The sequence below is a fragment of the Myotis brandtii genome, unplaced genomic scaffold, assembly GCF_000412655.1.
Source record: "Myotis brandtii unplaced genomic scaffold, ASM41265v1 scaffold735, whole genome shotgun sequence".
In the NCBI taxonomy this organism is placed as follows: Eukaryota; Metazoa; Chordata; class Mammalia; order Chiroptera; family Vespertilionidae; genus Myotis; species Myotis brandtii.
In genome coordinates this window covers 47,790-54,602 of record NW_005370916.1, presented here as the reverse complement: position 1 = coordinate 54,602, position 6,813 = coordinate 47,790, and the positions used below count along the sequence as shown (strand labels likewise).

The following is a 6,813-nucleotide window of genomic DNA, read 5'->3' as shown; positions in this document are numbered from 1 at the left end:
CCCCCCCCCACACACAGGGAACACTCATTCCAAAGCACAAATTATGTAATGACTTAGAGCACATGTGCTAAAGCCAGAATGTCCGCAGGGCTGCTTCGTAGCTGTGTAACCTTGGGTAAGTTACTTAACCTCTCTGGGTCTAAGTTTTCTAATTGGTGGGAGCTGGGTATGGTAATAAGTCATAGGTCCTAGCCCAGTGGTTGGCAAACTTATTAGTCAACAGAGCCAAATATCAACAGTACAACAATTGAAATTTCTTTTGAGAGCCAAAATTTTTAAACTTAAACTATATAGGTAGGTACATTGTTATTAGCTTAACTAGGGTGCTCCTAAGCTGGCCTTTGCTAAAAACGTCCTCAATCTGATTGAGGTACGTTCGCTGAGGTCGACCCCTTCCAACTCTCCCATCCACACCCGTCTTGTATACTTGTTCCGTCTATCTCCTTTCGTTCATCCTCTCTGTATGTCCAAACCATCTCAACAGACCTTTCTCAATCCTCGACACTACATCTTCTTTCACTCCACAACGTTCCCTAAAATTAACTTAATAAACTTTACTTAGAGTTTTAAGTCAACTTCGCACTTAAACTTATTTTGTGGAAGAGCCACACTCAAGGGGCCAAAGAGCCGCCTGTGGCTCGGGAGCCGCGGTTTGCCGACCACTGTCCTAGGGCTGGGAGGAGCTGAGAACTGTGCCTGCGCATAGTGAGAGTTAGGCTTCCGATGAAAGTTGTTTTCTAAGAGGGCTCCCAGCTTAGCCGGTTAGAAGCCGCCCCCTCCCGCTCTGCGTTCCGTCGCCCTGTGTGTGGGCATGCCTGTGCACACATGCCCCGCGCATGCCTGTGCCTGCGAGCCCACACGGCTACCTGGGACATCTGGCCCCGGGCCTCGCCCGCGCTTCCCTCTTCTCCCTTCCTTTCAGCCGCCTCGCCATCTGCAGGGTTCTGGAAAGTGCTAAAGTGTCTGAGCTAAAGCAGCGCTATCAGAGGAAATATTTTGAAAACAATCTTTCCTCAGCAAAGAATTTCACAACTCGGACGTGGGCAGGCGGGCGGGGGGAGTTTGAGGAGGGGGGGGGGGTGCCAGCTGTCCTCTGGAGAAGCCCCGTTGCTGCAGGGTTAAGGACAGACACGCCTGAGATCGGGCCGTGGAATCTGTGAGTCAGTCATGGCGGGGAAGTCACCCCGACCACAGGGTCAGGCACCCTGTCCTATTTCTATTCTGAAATCTGCTTTCCTTTCACTGTTCCTTGTCTGTGTCACCTGGTGCTGCTGCCCGGGGTGGGTTGGGGGGGTGGGGGGGAGATACACAGGAACTGGGTGACACAGCTCACATGCACAGCACCATGTTTGCACCTTTTGGGGCTGTGCTCATTGAGTTCTCCCAGGAAGCTCCTGAGGGAGGTGCTGCTCTTATGGCCACTTTATAGCCGGGCACACGGAACCACACAGGCAGAGTAAGCCGCTGCCTTCCCACAGCTGGTGAGTGCAGGGTGGGGGGCGGTCTGAGCCCGGCAGCCTGGCTCCATCAGGGCCCTCAACCTGCCATGGTACCACCTGTGTCTGTCCTGCTGTGGCTGCTGCCCGGGAGGCCGAATGGTACACAAGAACTTCTTTAGATTTTATTTCGTAACTGTGGCCAGGGTGTGCCACTGGGTCAGGCCAGGACGCTCAGGGAGGCTGGCTCCAGGGGTACCCTGGCCCCTGTGGGCACCGCACGTGATGTCTGAGCCTCGCCTTCCCCAGGCTGACCTGGGCAGGGCCTTCCTGATGGTACAGCAGCCCCCGATGCCAGGCCAGCCATCGGCTGACTGCTGCTCCCCTTGGCAGTGACCTGGTCTAGGAAGTGGCGTAGACAGATGGCAACAAGAGGGATTTACATGAATAAGCAGGAACTAGCAGATCGGGCCTTTGCAGCAAGACGGAAACCCCACCTGGAGTTTAAGCACCCTGAATAGCAGCCCCAGCCTCCTCTCGCCAGCCCACGCCTTGGACTCGGTATCCCAAGTCTCAGACTTCCCAGCCGCTCGGGTCCTGCTCCCCGTAGCCTCTCCAGCTGCTGAGAACCCTCTCCTTCCTCCTTTCCGGCGGCCAGCTCCCTCCATCCTCAGCTCTCAGTTTGGATGTGTCCTGGGCAGGTCAGCAGCCCTCCTTACGGCTGCCTGCATGCCCCCCTCGTTGCACTTTACGCCTCCTGTGTGGCCATTGCGGGTTTCATGGCTGCCCTCCACCGGTATGAGCTCTGGGCGGCAGGACAGTGTCCGCCTTGTTCGCCCTGTGGGCCCCGCGTTGAGCCAGCCTGGCCATGTAGTGAGTGCGCGTACCTGATTGTGGAGCCATGAGTGAGGGGTGTGGTGTGGGGCCCTGGGATGACGGAGGCGTGGGTCTGCCCCTCCAGGAGCTACTGGCTGGACCGGGCCCACCCTCCCAGGATAGGATGCTCCTGCTGGGAGTGACCTGTGTCTGGGCAGAGGTGGTGGCAGCCATGGTGAGTGGGAGGGGGCAGCTGACGAGGACGAGAGGCCCTGTGTGGGACAGGGAAGGAATGGAGAGTGGGACCCTGAACAGGTAGTTTTTCTCACAGTCGTTACCCTGCGGGTGCTGGGCTGAGAGCCCGGGGACGGGCCTGAAACCTTCCGAGAAGCCCCTGTGAGTAGGTGGGCTGGTGGGTGGGTGCACTACGTATGGGGCCCCACTGCTCAGCCCCACGGCAAGTGCTTCTTGTTCCTGTCCCCTGTGGGCGGATATCTGTTCAGCCTCTCCAGCATTCGGCTCTGACCCCCAGGTGATGGGGACCGCAGGAGGCTGAGTCCCAGCCCAGCTGGCAGGCTGCCTCCTGGGGGTGGTTTCAGCTGCAGCCCTCAAGCTGTCCTTGCAGAAGTACCGGGGCCCAAGTGCTACATTCTCCCCCACCCTTCCCAGGGAGCTCACATGAGGGTGCTGCGGCCCGGGCCTCACCTCTCCAGGTGCTGAGTACCTGCCGATGCCTGACACTGTGCAAGGTGGGCTGGGGGTAGCAGAGACACCTCCAGGCTAGAAGAGGAGAGGAGACCAGCACAAATAACCACTTTTGAGCCCAACTGTGATGAGCCCACAAAGGTGGGCGTGAAGGAGGACTTGGGGACGGCTTCCTGGGGAGCTGGGACGGATAGTGCAAGAAGGGAACCTGGGCGAAAGCACAGATGGGCAAGTTCAGGTGGAATGCAGGGAGGGTGAGGAGTCCAGTGGGACTGGACTGTGATTTGCAGGATGCACAATGAAGAGAGAGAGGGAGAGAGAGAGAGAGAGAGAGGGAGAGAGAGAGAGATATGAGGCAGGAGAGAGTTGAGTGACATATGCATGTCCTAGAGCCAGGCTGCCTACACGGAAACGCTGCTCCTCACTTACAGGCTGTGTGACCGTGACCAAGTTGCTTACCCGCTCTGTGCTGCCTCAGTTTTCTCATCTGTAAAATGGAGATACTAACAGTATCCACCACGTGGGGGTGATAGGAGGATAAACTGTGTTTCTATATTAGTGTGTAGAGCAGAGCCTGGCACACAGCATCAGGAAAAGATATTATCCCCTTTTAACAAATGTAGCTAGAAAAGTAAATTGAGGACAGACCGTAGAGGCCTTTGAATGTCACACTTTCCATTTGCTAAGCACCTGCTGGTTGCCAAGTACTTTACAGACATTCTCCCCGAGCCCCACACAACCTAGCAAAGTCGTTAGCAATGTCTCCATTTTACAGATGAGGAAACTGAGGCTCAGAGAAGCAGAGTAACCACCCAAGGTCACTCAGCTTAGAGGAGCCAGAGGCAGTAATGAAACCAGGTCTGTCTGGTCTTCCCTCAGGGTGAAGATGGGACCAGCATGGGGAAGTCTGTAGGCTGGGGTTGCAGCCAGGAGCGGTACCCATGGGTCCCTGGGCAGGGAGGGCAGGAGGTAACAAGGGAGATGTTGGACAGGCCTGGAAGGCCAGGAGACCGGAGGCCACAGAACACAGCTCACCATTCAGAGCCCAGGGGCAAGCCGCTGAGTCATTTTGGGAAAACATGACGTCACTGAGTCTTGCTGTCTGCTGCCCACCTGCCAATGTGCCCTCTGTGGCTCTCCTGTGACCTCGTGCCCGAAGTTCTGCAAGGAGACCCTCACTCCCCGGTGGCAGGGCCAGGTCAGCTCCCCAGTTTCTTGTCCTGGGATCTGCTCCCCAACTTTCCCACCCCTTCCCTCCCTACCTGGGGTCCCCACCGACCCCCACTCGTAAACCTGGCTGGGGCAGGAGTCCTGGAAGTTGTAATGGGCATGAAGAGCTTCCAGAAGGACCTCCATGCCAGGCCCCATTGGAATTCTGGGTGGGGCGGGCAGGGCCCGGGAGACTTTGGCTGAGCTGTTGGAGCTGCTCTCCTTTGGGAATGGTGCCTGCTCTTCCCTTGGTATCACTCTTTTAAAAGGAAAGCCTGGTTGCACTGTGTGCCCAGCGCCAGGTCCCGGAGTCCTCTGCCTTTCCAGAAGGTACTGTTGAGTATCTGAGAACCTTTATGTACTAAGCTTCCTCAGGCTGGGTGATGTATTTGCATTAATCTGATTGCATGAGGTAGGCCCATTTTTCAGATGCCAATGCTGAGGCCCAGAGAGGTTAGGTGACTTGTCCAAGGCCACACAGCCAGAAATCAAACCCTCGGCTGCCCAACTCCAGATGTGCCCATGCTCTTAGCCACTTCACAATGAAGCCACCAGCTCATCGCAGGAGGTGGCGTGTACTGAATGTGCGCCTGCCAAACTGTGCAGTGCAGACAGGAAGTGGAGGGCGGCTTCATCTCAGAGTGTGGTCACTTACAGCTCCTTGGAGAGCGTGGCTCCATTCAGGAGGGGGCAGAGTGCTCAGCTTCTTGGCCACGCAAGCCCAGCTGACATGGCCTTTTGCAGGGAGACTCTCCCCTCTAGAAGGAGCACAGGGCTCGGGGGCGCCTGTCCTGTTTTTGGTGGGTCAGACCTGGAAAAGGGGTATGAGTCAAGCAGGGGATGTCGGCTGCCACCGCTGCTGCTACAACTGCCCTCCCTCCTGCGGCAGCCCAGAGGAGAGGTCGCGACCAGCCCTGCACTGAGGGAAGAGACAGAGAGGGAGAGAGGATTATCCCCATTTTCCAGGCGAGGACTGAGGCTTAGAGAGGTTTCCCGGCTCTCCTGAGCTCCCTGGGCCGGAAAGGGGAGGAACTGAGACTCAAGTCTTTCTGCAGAGAGAGAGACAGGAGGGAGGAGTTAGCCTGCCCTCTGACCTTGAGCAGTGCAGGCTGGCTGTTCTCAGGCTTGCATTTCTGATTCATTCTGCAGTGACCCGTCCCTGTGTTGCAAAGCAAATGACCCTCTGGGGTGAGAGAAAAGGTCCGATTTCAATTGGGCCATGAGTCACCATTTTTCCAAAAGCACTTTTGAAGCCATAGAGGCGGGCCCTGTCTAGGCTTCCAGTTGAGGGTTGGGGGGCAGGTTTCTTCTCCAGTCTCCCCTCCTTCCCCCCCAGTGCCAACCCCACCCTGGTCCTGGCAGTGCCTGTCCCTGGAAGGGCCTGGCAGCAAAGGGCCTCCATGATCACCCAGCATGTGACAGGTTGCCTTGCTCTCAATGGACAGGTGCCAGACTCTCAGAGCCCAGAGGGTCTGCAGCCTTTAGGGTCCCTCATCCCCTTTAACGCCCAAGTCCCACGTGTTAGCACAATTTCAGTTGCCCTCCCCAAGGATATCTGGGAACCTCCCGGGACTCCACAGTCTACGGGGTGGCTCCTCTTGACACTGCCCCCTCAGCACCCAGGTCCCCTCAGGCCTTTGGTGTGGCCAGTCCTCGCTCTACAGGAGGGAGGGGACCCACACCAGTTACTCCCTCCTCCTCAGACACAGGCTGTCACTACAGTGAAGTTTCTGGAGAGCTGCCCTGTTCTCGCAGAGAAAGTAGACTGGTAGCCTGCAGGGCAGCGCTGCTTCTCACCGCCCCCAGGTTTTCCTTCCCGGCTTTGCCTCTGCTCACACTCAGATGCCCGTTAAAGTGACTTGTCCAAAATGAGAGTCTCACCTCGAAAGAACGTTGCCTCTACTCCTACGGGGAGAAAACTGGCACTTGCTTTTATTTTTTCAGTTTGATTAAATGTTATGAAATAATACATGCCCATGGAACAAAATTGGAAAATTACAAAAAGACATACGGTAAAATCTCTCCCCCAGGCCTGTCCCAGACACCCAGGTCTCTCCGCAAGGGCAACCAGCATTATCAGCTTCTTGTGTGTGAGCGGCTTTTAAACTGTCCAGGTGTACGACAGTGAAAATCATACTTCCTGGGCTTCCTCTTCCACCACGCGGCAAAGGAGGCGCCACCTGGAACACGGCTGCAGAGTGCAGCTCTGTGCAGGGCTGTGGTGTGGCCACTGCCTGGGATCACTGCTAAGCAGTTGCTGCCTCCCAGGCTGTGCCCTCACCCCAGCCCCCACCTTCAGCAGTCACCTTGGACTCCACCCCCGTGACACAGAGGACAGGACCGAGGCCCTCATCCCTCATGCCCTGCCATCCCGGCAGGCCCAGCAGCTTCCAAGGGTGGCGTTCTCCAGGCTCCTGGTGAACTCTGTGTTCCTGGCTGCTGCTCCTTCATTTCCCCTCTGGTCTGGCTGGGCAGGGGCCTGCAGCTGGGGCCTGGCCATGCTGATCTGACCAGGCCATGCTGCCTCTTGGCCAGACTGCATGTTCCAGGTCCTCTCCGTGCTCACACAGGCAGGGTCCACCCTGCACTCCCATCCTGAGTGTGACCTGAGGCCTCCCTGGCTCCTCTCTCCCCTTTCTTCCCCTTC

General features: G+C 56.9%; 1 protein-coding gene across 1 annotated transcript in view; it reads left to right on the top strand.

The window, feature by feature from the left end:
• The window catches only part of CHST3 (carbohydrate (chondroitin 6) sulfotransferase 3), a 28,992-nt gene that overhangs the window by 982 nt on the left and 21,197 nt on the right, over positions 1-6,813 (top strand). The gene's annotated exons all lie outside the window — the stretch shown is intronic.